The sequence below is a fragment of the Asterias amurensis genome, chromosome 19, assembly GCF_032118995.1.
Source record: "Asterias amurensis chromosome 19, ASM3211899v1".
NCBI lineage: Eukaryota > Metazoa > Echinodermata > Asteroidea > Forcipulatida > Asteriidae > Asterias > Asterias amurensis.
Genome location: NC_092666.1, coordinates 362013 through 379252, shown reverse-complemented (window position 1 = coordinate 379252; position 17240 = coordinate 362013). Strand labels below are relative to the sequence as shown.

Here is a 17240-nt window from a genome sequence, read left to right as displayed (position 1 = left end):
TGTCCGTTGTTTCTTGATTGCAGACTCCACTTTGGTGTCTATACTGCTTGACAAGGTTTGTATTGCCAAAAGTATGTCTTCATTCGAAGCCTCAGGATTCATCTTCTAATTTGTTGTGTACGGTATTATAAGATTAGAGCATAGAGAACGGACGATTGAGTGTGTAGCGAGGTAAGTTGCTCTACCGAGAGTGATTGCTAAGCTGAAAACGCCCCGTTTTAAGGGAGAATGTGAAAGGAAACCTTACGTAATCATGGCACGCTCTAACGAGCGTGCTGCACCTGTCGTGCAATAACGAAAAGAAAATTAACAAACTCGCTATGAATAATCTTAAAAATTTTAAGGTTAGCGGTTGGCCCTCGCCCAATTCGCTACGAACCGATATCAATGGATTAAAGGGAGTTGATGGTTAATTCATATGCTGCATGTTATCCGCCATCGGTATGCTTCAAGAGCCCGCTGTGCAATCAATGGACCCCCACATGCAACTGCTCCCTACTGTACTTATTTTGCACCCTGCATTTGAAAGTTGGGCACCGCCCAGTTCTATTGAAGATGATGTCCCTCCTAACCTACTACATGCCCCATCCCTGTTATGTATGGAATACCCTGAATATTGACTAGAGTTTGCCAAGTTGTACACTAAACTACTAGGCTTACTTATTCCTGATTGGCCTGACTGACACAAGCTCTGACTAACTTTCATATTAAACGGCAAGCTGCCAGAAAATTTTGATTGTCCGCCCTTTCTTGTCCTTGTGTACCTGTACTCATGCTTTGAAAATGTTGGCCCGTTATACCCCGAGTTACGTGTAAAGGCCGTGAAATATCCTGACTATTAATCTGTGGGATGTTCGCAATTATTGACCCTTTATACATACTAGATGTTTGAAACCTTTCCGTATTCACGGTACTCGTGTTACCTACTAGCGTTACTGTTGGGGCTGTACTTGCCCCAGCATTAGGTATGAAAATGTAGCGACTCACCCGATTGGCCCGGCTAGTAAGCCATCGGCTTCACCACTCTCTGTAGCCGCCCATCTTCGCCCTCCTCATCAGGTATCACTTGGATTTCTTCAATGCGGTTCCCACTTCCAGCGAGTTGCCAAGAAAGTACCGAACTTTGCGAAACTATACAATCTATCTTAACTCCTCGGTGGCAGAATATTCAATGACGGTTCCCAGAAAGACAAGCACCCTTTCCCCAAAATGCCTTGCTTTGGTTGGTTGAAAAGAACAATGGAACCACGTCTGAATGCGCCCTGACAATCCCAATCGCTTATAGCCCCGACTGTGCAACCTGACTATAATTATGCATATTTCCTGGTGTTAAATCGGTTTACTGCGTTACGCATTAAACCCTATTATATTCGTTGAGATACAGCAACAAGCAAATGGTCATTTTTTTAACATTAAAAACCCTGTCATGACGTCATCATTCCAAAAAAGTGGCGGTTTCATCAACTTACTGGTGCCTATGTACGTAGTACATGTAAGTTTAAAGTTTATACAAGCTTAACTTTTGTTTAAAAGCTCAAAAGTTGTTTTTTGATGAAAAAACACGAATAAAAAAACACGAAGGCGAACTTTGACCCAGGGTAGCGACCCGGAAGTTAAGGTCGTACGATTTTGGCGTTAACTTTTCAAATGTTGCTTAAGTCTTAAACTATCTGATGCCTAAGTATGAACATCATAGCTGTTGTAATCGTTGAGATACAGCAACAAGCAAATGATCATTTTTGAACATTAAAAACCCTGTCATGTCCAAAAAAGTGGCGGTTTCATCTAATCACTATTATATGTACATAGTAAGTTTTAAGTTTGTACAAGCTTTACTTTTGTTTTAAAGCTCAAAAGTTGTTTTTTGATAAAAAAAATTGCGAAGGCGAACTTTGACCGGAAGTTAAGGTCATACGATTTTTGCGTTAACTTTTCAAATGTTGTCCAAGTCTTTATCTATCCGATGCCCAAGTATGAACATCATAGCATTCATATTCGTTGAGATACAGCGAAAAGCAAATGTCGTTTTTCAACTTTAAAAACCTTGCCATGCCGTCATCAATGACGTCATCATTCCCAAAAAGTGGCGGTTTCATCTACTCACTATTGCCTATGTACATAGTAAGTTTTAAGTTTGTACAAGCTTTACTTTTGTTTAAAATTGCTGGAGAAGGTTCGCAGGGAAAGAAGAACACGAGGAAAAAAAACACAAAAAAACACAAACAAAAAAACAGAACAATAACAATAGTTGTTCGGCTGTTGGCCGAACACCTAACTAGAGATTGAGAGTTTGTGAACAAACTCAAGGTGTTTGGTTTCCGGGAGTAAAAGCCTGGATTAAAAAACAAATATTACACCTTGCTTTTTTCTCAAGATTTGTAATAAATGATTCAAATTGCAAAAACTGTCAAAACAACATGATTACGTCATCTAGTAAAAGTGTATGTTTGGTGACGTCATCGGTAATATTTGTTTTAAACCAGACCTTTGCCAGACTTGTATGCTGTGATGGTAAAGCATCAAAGGATGTATATTTCAACCTAAAAGGCAATAAACAACGCCCTTTCAAATCATTTCACAGTCACTTCCGGTTTAAACAGGTCAAAAGGTCAACGAAAGTTCACCAACATATCCATTTCTGTTAAGTACGTAAAGTCCTTTCATATGATGTATAGATTGTCAAAATAGCTTATGTAGTTTAGGTTATACAATGTATGAACTTAGGAAATATTGACGACTGTAGAAAAGACTGTAAGGGGCAACTAAAGTTTTAACCGCCTGGAACGAAGACTATTCTTCATGAAGCTTTTTCGCGCTCTATGGATGATCACTGAAGCGTGACTCTGCTGCACCGCTAATACACTACACGTTGTGTGTATGCAATGTTTATGCACATACCAATGGGGATTTACGTTGTTCTTTAGGCGTGAATTTTGAAATTTTCAACCTCTCTTTTGAGCCGGAAGACAACATCAAAATGGGGTCATGTCTGTGGGGCGTTTACGGAGTTTTCAATGACGATTCCGATGATGTTTCGATTGTAAAAATCCCTCATGTAGATCAAAAGTTATGATTTTTTGAATTAATAAACTTTGAATATTCAAAACTCAAGAATTGATGACGTCATCATGACGTAATTCACACAGTTTCCTCTCCTAATAAATCGCTAACTATGTGTGAAGTTTCAAGTTCATACGAGTTTTAGAAAGGCGCTTTTGTTAGCGGACAAGGGACGCTGAGAAGAAGAAGAAGAAGTATGAAGAAAAAGAAGTATGAAGAAAAAGAAAAAAAAAAAAAAAAAAAATAAGAGGTGTTCCGGGCTGTTGGCCCGAACACCTAAAAAACCCGAACAATAACAAAGAGTTGTTCGGGCTGTTGCCCGAACACCTAAAAAAAACACGAACAATAACAAAGAGTTGTTTGGGCTGTTACCCGAACACCTAAAAAAAAATCACAAAAAAAATCAAAGAGTTGTTCGGAACACCTAAAAAAAAAAACGAACAAAATCAAAGAGTTGTTCGGGCTGTTGCCTGAACACCTAACAAAGAGTTGTTCGGGCTGTTGCCTAAATAGAATTTAGTGTTTGTAGAAACAAAAACAAGGTGTTCGGATATTGTCAGGGTCAGTGTTTGAGTCAATGAAATAAGCTCGTCAAATAGCTCGTCAAAATGCAAAGTTTTTTTCTCGATGTGTATTATGGTAATTTAGCATCAAAAAGGTTGTTGCTCGAACAACTAACAATTAAAGGAACACGTTCCCTTTTGAGGTGCCAAGTGTAAACATTATTTAACGCAACTATTTACAAATAATTCATTGTTTAATATATAATTCATTATTTAACCATTATTTAATCTTTGTTTACAAATAAACAGTTTTTCACAACACAATTATTTATATATAATCGTATGAAATCTTTCACTATATAAATAATCCTAATATACACAATTTCATTATTTATAAGTAATGTAGACGGATATTGGCCAACCGTGTTAGTCGACGAGGTAAAAGGAAAACCACGCAATTTCGAGTGATACTTGTGTGGATCATTATATTTTACTTTTAAAATATCTTTTTAATCATATGCGTTTTATAACAAACGGTTACAAACGCTATTCAGCGACCAACTCAACCGATCCAAGGCAACGTGTTCCTTTCAATGGAGAGCTAACATTTTTTTTCGTAATGTCAAAAGTTGCACTAATAGTTGCTAGCTCATAAATGACAATAACAAAACATTTACACCGGCTGTTGGAACCCTGGATTAATTAATAACGTTCCAAACATGAATAAATCACAAGTACAAACTAAAGTGCAAATTTTACCATGTGACCTTTACTGATGTGGACTCCAGTTAAAATCTAGGGACGAAGCCCTGCATCGTGTAGATTGGTTGTTCAGACCCTACGTGATTGTTTGGGGCTTCCCTCTACCAGGGTTGCGCACCACATCTTAAACTAACATTTATTTACTCCTTTTCCACAAAAGTATCTTCGGGTTTATGGTTCTTTCAACAAAGACATATAAAGAACAAAAACATGTTGCGTTTCTTAGCGACCATTGTAATATTGACAAGCTGTATAGGGGACATGTCATCAGCGCAAAGAACAATTGATTTCTTGTTTTTAGTGCTGCTCAAGCATTGTATGAAACGGCCGGCGCACATTTCCAGCGATTTTCAACACACTGAACAACAAAGTGGATGCATATCGGAAAAATGATTCCAGCAATTTTCCAGGCATTGTAAGTTAGCATGGAGAAGCGGTACGGTCCGTGCTTATCCCAGACGCTTCCAAAAAGTAAGGGAAACGTTGGGCGCATTTCCGAGCCGATTCCAAAAGATGAAAAATGATGGGTACAGATAAAAGCCGTTTTCATGCAGTGGTGCAGAATTCAGGCCATTTCGAGACTCCTTATCTTTTGACATCGGTCGGTGTAATTACGCTTGTCGAAATGATCTTTGGACAAAATGTCAGAAAACGTAAGGAATAAAGAAATAGCTTAGCTCTTGGCCCATATCGTAGGAATTTGTTTTTACTAAAACAGCAACTTTTGCACATGCAGGGGAAGTGTCCGACCAAAGAGCTACAAGAAAGAGCAAACATTACGACTCGATAACACGTGGTTCAGGAGATATATCTTTGGTTAACTATAAGCATTGAATTCGCGTGACCTGACATTTAATGATGTCATGCTAAAAAAAATTAACGAAAATTATAATTAGGTCTCCGTTCTACAAACTGGAGTTAATTTGAATTTCATCTTGCACTGCTGTTTGACATAATTATTCCACTTACTGCAAGTATACTGATTTGTACTTTTCAGATTGGTATGATTGCGAAGATAATATTATTAAAATTTCACCTTAGTTTGTATTTGTGAATAACTCATGTTTGGAGCGTTGTTAAGGTTCCAACAGCCGGTGTGGACGTTTTTTTATTGTCATTTATGAGCTAGCAACTATTAGCTCCCCATTTAACTGTTTACATCTGTTTTCATAAATATAAAAGTCATTAAAAAAAACTTATTAAGTTTTTATTAGAGAAGGTCACCAACATCTCCATTTATATGAAGTACGTAAAGCTCTTTCGTATGATGTAAAGATTGACAAAATAGCTTATGTGGTTGAGGAAATATGAACTTATTAAATACTGACGACTGTAGAGGAGACTAACTTATTGAAAGAGGGAAATGTATTTTTGAAAACGACTATACACAAGCATTAATATGAACATTTCAGCCTAAAAGCCATTAGTTAACGCCTTTTTCAAAGCATTCAAAGCATTCTAAAGGCACTACATACCTACGTAAAGCCCTTTCATATGATGTAGATTGTCAAAATAGCTTTTGTGGTTGAGGACATAGGAACTTACGCATAATGACGACTGGAGAAGAGACTAACTAACCGGAAGGAAAATGTTTGTTAAAAACGCCTTAAAAACAGACTACGTACGTAAAGCCCTTTCATATGATGTATAGATTGTCAAAAAAGCTTTTGTGGTTGAGGACATAAGAACTTATGCATAATGACGACTGAAGAAAAGACTAAGTAACCGGAAAGTAAATGTTTGTTGAAAACGCCTTGAAAACAGACTAAAAACGGAGCTATTTATAGGAGAAGAAAAAAATTAATACAAAAAAAAAAATTATTTTGTTTGTCGCCAAGTGGTCTCCCATCCAAGTAGTGACCGGGCCCAATATTGCGTATCTTCAGTGATCGGAGGGGAACCGGTGTTATCAACGCAGTATGGTCGTAGATAAAACCACAAAATGTACGTTTGAAGAAAATATACAATAAATTTGATTTGAACCAGAAGACAAGGTCAAAAAGGGGTCATGTCTGTGAGGTGTTTACGGAGTTTTTATTGACCTTTCGCTCGTCAAATTGCAAAGAAATTAAAACCAAACAGTTTTCTCGATGTGTAATAATTTTATGGTAAAGCATCAACAACTGTACATTTCAACCTAAAAGCCTTTAAAGGCAGTGGACACTATTGGTAATTACTCAAAATAATTATTAGCATAAAACTTTTCTTGGTGACGAGTAATTGGGAGAGGTTGATGATATAAAACATTGTGAGAATAGGCACCCTCCTAAGTGCCATAGTTTTCGAGAAAGAAGTAATTTTCCACAATTTGATTTTGAGACCTCAGATTTAGAACCTGAGGTCTCGATAATCAACCATCTAAACGCAAACAGTGACACACCTTCGTGTGACAAGGGTGGTTTTTTTCTTTCATTCATATATCACAAGTTCGATGATCGATTAAGCTCAAATTTTCACAGGTTCGTTATTTTATGCTTATATTGAGATACACCAACTGTGAAGGCTAGTCTTTGACTATAACCAATAGTGTCCACTGCCTTTAAAAAATGCCCTTTCAAAGCATTTTACAGGCAATTCTGGTTTAAAAAGGTCAAAAGGTCAAGTGAAGGTCACCAACATACCCATTATTGTGAAGTTCGTGAGGCCCTTTCATATGATGTATAGATTGTCAAAATAGTTTTTGTAGTTGAGGAAATGTGAACTGATGAATAATGACGACTGGAGAAGAGACTAACTAACCGGAAGGGATTTTTTTTTTAAAACGCCTTGAAAACAGACTGCGTCTGTAAAGCCCTTTCATATGATGTATAGATTGTCAAAATAGCTTTTGTGGTTGAGGACCTTATGTATAATGACGACTGAAGAAGAGACTAACTAACCGGAAAAGAAATGTTGGTTGAAAACGCCTTGAAAACAGACTAAAAACAAAGCTATTTATAGGAGAAGAAAAAAGATAAACAAAAAAATAAATAATACAAAATTTGGTCGCCAGTTGGTCTCCCATCCAAGTACTAACCAGGCCCGATATTGCGTATCTTCAGTGATCGGACGGGAACCGGTGTTATCAACGCAGTAAGGTCGTTGATAAAACTGCAATTTTGTATGTTTGAAGAAAGTATACAAAAAATTTGATTTGAACCAGAAAAACAAAACAAAAAAGGGGTCATGTCTGTGAGGCGTTTATGGAGTTTTTAATGACCTGTCCGATGATGTATTGATTGTAAAAATCCCTCATGATCAAAAGTTATGATTTTTTGAAATAATAAACTTTGAATTAGTGTATCTCGTCAACTTTTGTATCATCTACAGGGCCCAATTTCATAGAGCTGCTTAACGGTAAGCAAATTTTTTCGCTTAACGTAGCAAAAATAATTGCTTAAAACCATTCGGATTCCATGCTAAACGTACACGAGCTTAAGCACATAAACAATCTGCGCGCGGAGATTTTAGATCGTTTGCTTAAGCAAAACAGAAGAAGGCAGTGTATTTTGCACTGTGTACATGGCCTAGGGCTGCTTAACGGTAAGCAAATATGTTGGCTTAACGTACATGTAGCAACAAAAAATTGCTTTAGCGTAAACCTATTTCACCAGCGGTTGCTAGCACGTAAACAAACTGCGCACGCAAAATTTTAGATCGTTTGCTTAAGCGAAAAAGAAGAAGGTGCTGACAAAATGGCGGGCGAAATAAATGCGGAGTGCACTCGAGTGGCGATAAAAAAAATTCATCACCTTCTGTGTCTGATATGTATTATTTGTAATGGTTCAAAGTGCCCCTCGAAAGGTTTACACACTAACTTGAAAATAAACAAGAAGATAATACATTGAACAGCATGATTCTGAAGCATTTTAGACACTCGTTTATTCGCTACACCTACCATACAAACGCACGTACAATCACCGCTGTGCCGGCACAATCACATCGTTTGCAATGAGTGTTGCACTATGCGCTGTGTGAATAGGGTGCTTAAGCAAAATAGAGGCTTTAAGGACCCTTTTTGTTTGCTTACCTATGTAAGCAAAAAACCTTGCTTAAGCAAGGGTATGAAATTAAAAATTTGCTAGGTGCGCCCGTTAAGCACAAAACGGGATGCAGCTCTTTGAAACTGGGCCCGGCGCTTAAACAGGGTGCTTAAGCAATGGGGCTTTAAGGACCCTTTTTGCTTGCTTGCCTCGCCGTTTTAAGCAAAAAACCTTGCTTAAGCAAGGTAATGAAATGAAAAACTTGCTAGGTACACCCGTTAAACACAAAATCTACCGTTAAGCAGCTCTATGAAATTGGGCCCTGGTCATTGTCTACCTGCGTGCAAAGTTTCAACTCTATGCAACTTTCGCAACTATGCTTTATCTTGCAGACAATCGACTCTGAAAAGAAGACGAAAAAAAAAAAAAAAAAAAAAAAAAACGAACAATAACCTAAAAAGAGGTGTTTCGGGCTGTTGGCCCGAACACCTACATTGTGCAGTTATTTGAGAGATACATAACAAGCTGTTCTAATTAAGATCAATAAGTGTACTGTCGGGACTGTCACACCTATCAACTACAGATTTTACTTGATCCATTTTGGCTCTCTCTCTCTGTTAAGGGTTTGTGAAGATTTTTGCTGCCACTTAACACTTTCTGTTAAACAATGAGCGAGTCTACCGGGTTTGGTTTTGAATTTACGAGGAAAATATTAATTCAGATTTACATTGATCATCTAGTTCTATTGCATCATCTTCATCGACTGATTCAGCAATTCTAATCTGGCACTACCTGGTCATTAGTCTAGTTATATAACGGGGAGAGAGATTATTTGACCTACGAATCAGGGCAACATCCTGAAAGTCGCAAGTTGAATTAATAATAATAAGAAGAACACTTAGAGTGCGCCGGTATCCACCACAAGTGATGCTCATGGCGCAAGGAAGAAACACACAAATTAATGAAAAGCACCTGGGTTTTGAGGGCCTCTTTGAACTTATGAATAGAAGACATGTTGCGGATATTAAGAGGCAGATCATTCCAAAGTAAAGGACCAGCATGAGAAAAAGCCCTGTCACCCCAATTGTTGTGGGTTTGGGGAACAACCAGTAACGAAGAAGTGGATGATCTAAGACATCTGGAAGGATTGTAACGGGTAATTAATTGACAATTATACTGAGGAGCAGAACCATGTAAAGAATGAAAAACAAGCAGAAGTAATTTGTATTGAATGCAATATTGAACAGGGAGCCAGTGAAGAGCATTCAAAACCGGAGTGATATGGGTTCTCCTGGATGACAAAGTGACCAGCCGAGCTGCAGTGTTTTGCAGTCGTTGCAAACGAGAGATTTGATTCTGTTGTAGAAGACAGAAGAGAGAATTACAATAATCAAACCGAGAAACAATCAGAGCATGAGCAATCTTTTCTGTGGTAGAACGAGTGAAATATTTACGGATGAAGCCAAGATTTCTTAATTGATACCAAACTGATTCACATATATTAGAAACCTGGTTAGACATGGACATAGCAGAGTCAAATGTAATACCTAGACTTTACAGACTACAGAAGGCTTAATTTAACAATTATCAACGTTGATTGAGAGACTTTGACCTTAGCCAGATGAGCTACAGAACCAAGTAAAATCATTTCAGATTTGTCATTGTTTAACTTGAGTGAATGGGATCCCATCCATTGTATGACATCAACTAAGCATGATTCTAGTGTGTGGATGGCACTAGAAGCAATCTGTTGATTAGGAACAAATGAAACATAGATTTGAACACTATTGGCATAGCAATGGTATCTAATGTGATGCAATCAAAAACATCCCCGAGTTCACTCAAATATATAGAAAATAACATTTGCCCACAAACTGAACCTTGTGGGACGCCACAGTTCAAGGAGACAGGATCAGATTGAGTCCCATTTATGTACATGACTTGCTGGCGATCAGTCAGGTAGGATTTAAACCAATCTAGCACAACGTCTTGAATACCAAGGGATAAGAGAATATTTAAGAGAATGTCATGATGAACAGTGTCGAAAGCGGATGAAAGGTCTAAAGAAACTAAGACAGTTATCCGCCCAAGGTCCATCTCCATGAGAATGTCATTAGATACGTAAGTTCACGAGGAGTGTCTCAACACTGTGGTGTGCCCGATACGCAGAATTTCGTGTCTCAACACTGTGGTGTGCCCGATACACAGAATGTCGACTATCGAGAAGATTATTTTGACGGAGGTAGTCTCCTGACAGTCTTGAGAAGACCACTCGTTCTAGGACCTTGGATATGTATGGAAGATTCGAGATAAGACGGTAGTTTTAAACAATTCTGGATTTCAAGACGGTTTTTTAGTGTAGGATGAACGTGGGCTAGCTTAAGAGCTGCAGGAACAACACCATTGTTCATACTCAAATTAACAATCTCCGCAACAATGGGTGCAAATATATGAGAACAATCTTTCAACAACATAGTGAAGATGGGGTCCAAGTCACAAGATTTTGCAGGAGTGTGGCGAATGAGAGACTCAATTTCCTCTGTAGAAGTAGGCTCAAATGAATCAAAAACTGTAATTGTTCTAGAAGGTCGTTGTGAGACGTCAGGAGATAGGCTGGAGAATCAATCTTGTTTGTGAAGAACTCGCCAAAGAGCCTAGCAAGAGATGTACTGCAACTGTGAGTGGGAAGTGGAGAAGCTTGCTTGTGATTAAGAAGTTGATTTGCCACACGAAACAGATGTTTTGTGTCATTTCCACAGTCATCAACAACTTCATTATAATAAGCATGTTTATGCTTGCAGTTGAGGGAACTGACGTGCTGACGTTGCTTGCGGTAAAGGTCAGGATATACCTCCAATCCAGAGGATCGCCACCTTTTTTCCAGTTGTCTCTGTTTGCTTTTCTCTACGGTAATAGTGGGGTTGTACCATGGGGCATGAGGGCGGAACTTTACGAGACGAGATTTAGCAGGAGCATGGACATCCAGTAAAGTTTTAAGGGTGGAATTATAGCGATGGATCACATTGGCAATCCCATCAGAACAGCTCGCTATAATGTTACTCTGTTGAACATCCGCATCGAAGTAAAGTCTATCAATGGCTTTGATGTTTCTCAGGACTTTTGTTCGACAGACCGGGCGTGGCTTTTCCAAGTGTAACTGGCCTACGATGGCAGAGTTGTCAGAAATGCCAGGAACAACATCAAGGTCAGAGAAGAAATTGCCATCAGCAATGCGTACAATGAAAACGTCAAGAATGTGACCATGGTCTTGGGTCGGCGACAAGATTCTCTCCCCGAGTCCATAACCGACAAGCAAGTCATTGAAACGTTTGGTGTAAGGAGCCGATACATTATCAAAATGTATGTTCAGATCACCAGTTATTACAAGCGGAGTACGCTTCAAGGTAGACTCTTTCAGAAGGGGTGTTATCATCCACAACGATATTGGTGCCCAGGAGGTCTGTAGACAACAATAAGGTCCACACTTCTACCGGTAGTGGTTATGGTAGCAGCCATTGTTTCGAAAGATTGATAATCCGATGAAGATTTTTTATTGACATTCAGTACATCACGAAATAAAATGCAGACTCCACCTCCTCGTCGGCCAGGGGCTGGCGTTTAAAGATGTAGCCAGTGGGGGTCAGATCAGCAATTACTGCGTCATCCAATGGGGTCTGCCATGTTTCGCAAATGCACAATATATCAAATCCATTGTCATTAACCATGTTAACATAGTCCTGAAATTCAATGGATTTGTTCCGGAGTGAATGCATTTATCGTGCAGAGCAATAACTGGTTATTATTCAGTTCTGGTGTAGAATAAATACTGGTTCGGTGGAAGAGATTCTTTCTCATAGCAATTTCCTCCTGTTATCTAGGGGATCTCCGCCCGCGATGTGTCTTTCCCTTCCTAGAAATACCAAGAGATAACATTCTTTCCCATACATCTTTCTCCAGTCTATGGGTAATGTACGTGTACAGTATGTAGATTGGACGGATTAAGGCTATGGAGAAAGCTTTGCCCATAAGTAACCTTATCATTCAGTGTCATTGAAATGTTTCCATGACTGTCAGGTTCATAAGATGCAGGACCAGGGTTGGGACAAATGTCTCCCGATCTTAACAGGCTCAGCAGGTTAAAGGTAGCGGTTGAGTTGGCGTAATAACACACAGGGCTGCCATAGCAATACTTGACTGTTGCTAGTGCATTGTTCTGTGCAAGGGGGTTGGAAGATTTCCACTGCACAGAAGGACAAACCTACATGTATATAGCCACTCTACACACAAGTTGTAGGGCCCAATTTGCTCTTTTTGTAAGTTATAAACCAGCCCAGCACTAAGACGATTCTGACTTGTTTGGCTATAGTATGAGCTACACATTAAAGAAATAAGACATAAGAAAAACTTCAATGATCTCCACGTCTCCAAAAAGAAGAAAAGGCATTGCACGCACGAGTTATAAAAAGCACCACAAACATCCAAATTACAACAGGCAGATTACAAGGTTTGACTTTGTGTTGCTTGTTAACTTTGGAACAATGAGACCATCATCTAAATACAAATGCAACTTATATTAGAGTGAATGTTTGACGAGAGGCTTCAGCATCTTCGTGAAAAGCAATGGGGCTAATTAATGCGAGAACAAAGGGTGATCATATCAGTAAATTTGAAATATCTAGGGACTCCAAACGATTATCTGTGAGAAACCTATATATTATTGATAGTAAGGGGCAATATTAATATGATGATAACCTGATTTCAATTCAAAGGAAAACAAAAGGGCATCTTGGGAACAGTATGGAGACCTCTTTACCAGTCGTCCATTTGAAACATACTTTGTTTATGAATTTGTTAAGTTTACTTAGATCATGATCAGTCTCTTCTTCCAAGAGGATTGGTAGGCTACAGACAATGGACTAGATACAAAAAATGGCGATTCTGTTTTAATGATTTTGTTTTGATTGTTTTTAAGTACCTTGGGGATGCTCGATTACAAATGGCGATTCTGTTTCAATGATTTTGTTTTGATTGTTTTTAAGTACCTTGGGGATGCTCGATTACAAATGGTATTCTCCCCTCATTTACAACAGCCCTCACCCACGGTGAGGCTCCAATGTCATTCTAAATCTGAACGTTTCCTGTGTACACATTGCCGAACCCAATAGCTGGACTATAGCTCTTGCTTTTGCTCGGACTCTCCAAGACATCACTGGGCATGCCTGGGATGTGCGCTGTCTCGCTCAGTGGCTGACCATTCCACAGCTGAAGCATGTGTCAGTATTTGAGAGGCCTGTGTGCAGAGAAAAAACAGGTTTCAAACAGCCAAGCAGTTAGGTTGTAGAAAATAACGATATTTACAATAGGGGATCAGCAAACGCACAATCGCTGTAGACGCCTATCCCACACTGAAATGGGACTTGATCATTTTATGATGCCGTGAGTAAAACGCTGCATACATGGTAGCCTTGATTCAAGGCTGTTGCGTAGTGTGCCCCGGCCCGGTGTGTGTGCGGCATGATACGGCAACAAAAACTGCACGCAGTGTATACAACCTTCAACTTTCAACCTCGTACACGTGGCTCAAACAACAGCCTTGATGGGTTTGTAACATTTTATCGGGAATCCGATAAAAGGGCAGCATGATGTGTGCGTGTCATTCTAAACATTGGCCAATCACAGGTGCAATTGAGAATGACGTATTACTGTTAGCAATCATGCCACGTCCATGTGTGTATGCGTGTACGCTGTATGCTAGCTGTATGGACATGTACTGTACACGTGCTTTTTAAATCAGTAATAATAAATAATAATAATAAGACTTGTAATGCGCACATATCCACCCTGCTGGGTGTTCAATGTGCAGTAAAAACAAAAACAAAAACAAAACACAACACAAAGAAAAACAGACACAACAAAATTAGTCATTGAAAACCTGTGACATAAGATAAGTTTTGAGAAGAGACTTGAATTTTGCAGTACAAAGACAAGATCAAAGTGGTAGAGAGTAAGCTTGGGCGATATCACGATATTATCGAATATCGCGATACTAATTTGGAAACGATTTCGATATCGGATCGATTTGGTTTTAATCGAAATATTGATATATCGCGATATATCGCAATATCCATTAAGTATCGCAATATCACAATGTATTTCTTAGCTGAGACATCTTGCACCCCATAGGTTTGGAGTTAAACCAGAAGAACAGGTCATTTGAAGACTGATGATGTCAAATTTAATTAATCGCGATTATATCGAATATCGCGATATATTGTCGGCGATATATCGTGAATAAAATAAATCGATATCGCCCAAGCTTAGTAGAGAGTTCCAGATGCGTGGCGCGGCTGAAGAAAAAGACCTGTCACCCCATGAGTGTCGAGACTTGGGTTCAATGAGAAGAAGCATAGAACTTGATTGAAGATTCCTTGATGGAGTGTAAACTTGAAGCAGTTCAGAAATATAGTGGGGAGCCTTGCCATTAAGAGCTTTGTGGACAATGAGCTTGAAGATGATTCGTTGAGAGATAGGGAGCCAGTGTAGTTGTTTCAGAATGGGGGTGATAGAACAGGATTTTCTAGACAGTGTCACAATGCGGGCAGCAGTATTTTGGAGCCGTTGAAGTCGGGAAATCTGGTTGTTAGGAAGACTGTAGAGAAGAGCATTGCCGTTGTCAAGACGAGAAGTAACAAATGCGTGAATGACCTTTTCAGTGGCACTTTTGTCCAAGTAGATGCCAATCTTACCGATATTCCTGATGTGATATGATGATAAACGAACAATGTTGTTGATGTGTGGCTGAAGTGTCATCGATGAATAAAAAATAACCCTTAAGTTCCGAGCTTTCAGCGAGGGAGCTATCCGAGCATCACCGATGGAGATGTTTGGCACTGAAACCTTAGTTAACTGTTGTCGTGACCCAAATAGAAGGAACTCTGTCTTATCATCATTTAACTTCAGAAAGTTTTGTTGTGTCCAACGTCGAATCTCTTGGATGCATTTCTCAAGTCTTGCAATAGATGCATTGGCGTTTTCTTGAGAAGATTTAAACGTAATGTATAGCTGAGTGTCGTCTGCGTACACATGGTAATTTAGATTAAATTTCAGGATGATGTCACGAATCGGTTAAGTGTATAGCGTAAACCACTGCGGGCTGACTACCGACCCCTGTGGCACAGAGTAGTTCAAAACAACAGGGTCGGATATCGCGGTGCGAATACGTACATGCTGAGTTCTATTGTAGAGATACGATTTGCACCAAGCTAGGGCTGTGTCCTCTATGCCAAGGTGATTCTGGAGCCGAGAGAGAAGGATGTTGTGATCAACAGTGTCAAAAGCAGCACTCAAGTCTAGCAGGACTAGTGCTGTCAGTTTACCATTGTCCATTGCAGAGAGAATATCGTTCCCATGGAAAGCTTGTATGCTGACTGGAACACGTCGGACAGGTTGAAAGTATGAATGTGATCAGAAATACGTGATGAAACTACTCGTTCGCAGTGTCGGGAGCGTGCTGTACGTGTACCGTACAGTATGGTACATGTACAAATGTACATGATGCACAGTATGTATGTGTACATGTACATATGCTGTACACGTATTAGGGTATGTTCAGACAGCGTACTAAGTTAGACCCAAACAAGTTTAACTTTTATGAGCATCAGGGGGTGTTCATAAAAAAAACTGCCCCGTGCGTTCAGACAGCACTGAGTTAAACCTGATACGGTTTATCTTTGGTTTTAAAGCAAACGCGACCCCGTTACTCTAACATCCTGTTTATTAGCCTGTTCATTGGTCACTGTGTGTTTTATTAATGATTACGGAGGTCAATGGGTCGTCTGTTGTGAGTTAAACCGTAGTCTTTTTTATTCTGTCCACACACAGTGTAAAAGATAAACCCAGGCGGTCAAAGGATAAACCCCCTCTCTGGACGTTTTATCTGTTGTGGGTTGAACTTGATTTGGACTAACTTTAGAACCGTTCAGACACACAGAGTTGAACTCGATCGGGTTGAACCATGAGTTAAACCGACTTGAGTGCTGTGTTTGAACTCCTCAATTGGGCAATTCCGTGAAGAAGTGGACATGACCTCAAAATTTAGAATTGTGTTTTTTAAGTAAAAATTGGGCTAATATGGTAGCATATACATCAAATATTCAGGAAAAAATGGTTTCAATGTCATGTCTTTGCAAGAAAGATACAAAAAAATAATTTTTGTGCCAACAATGTTTTATCATGAAATTATGTGTAGAAAAAGTTGTGCAAATTCAATTTACTACTGAATGGGGAAGATTACAAGGTATCAAATCGATCTAGTCATATTTATTCATTGATTGGACCTACACATTGGCTGCAATCGTCAAAATTTGTGTTTGTGATAGATTCAGACCATCAATCTGTGAAGCTTGTACCCCATTAAAGCCTATGCAACGTAACTAACCAAAACTTCCGATTGTTTCCGCCTCTAGAGAAGGCAATCGATTAAAATGTTTATATCTTGAATTTTCCTACTTGGTGCAATCCTTAATTAAAATAAGGAAAGAAAAATCATAAAAATTGTACCATGTGGAAAATAGAAGCAGTCAAAAACTGTAACGTAACTAACTACATGTATGTAACGTAACTAACCGGAGTGTAACGTAACTAACCGACATAAAGACTATTAAGATGCTGCTAAGTTGACACAAGCATAAGTTTTCAGCCATGTTGTAAAATTTAAACAAGTTAGGGCAGTGTGATACTATTCTTTGACCCACAATTCAACTTCTAGCATATATGTTTTGTTTGCCATGTGCCTCATTTTGTCTGTATGCATATTATGTATGCAAGATCCATGCGCAACACACCTGTCCTACAAGTTCATCTTCTTCAACTTTTGTGGTGAACTTTTTGGGGTAAGTTTGATGACAATAAAGTTACATGGTGTAATCCATATGAATTTTATTTTAAAGGGTTA

At 39.0% G+C, this 17240-nt stretch overlaps 1 protein-coding gene across 2 annotated transcripts in view; it reads left to right on the top strand.

The window, feature by feature from the left end:
- The window catches only part of LOC139951715 (lysosomal alpha-glucosidase-like), a 232474-nt gene that overhangs the window by 44610 nt on the left and 170624 nt on the right, over positions 1–17240 (top strand). The gene's annotated exons all lie outside the window — the stretch shown is intronic.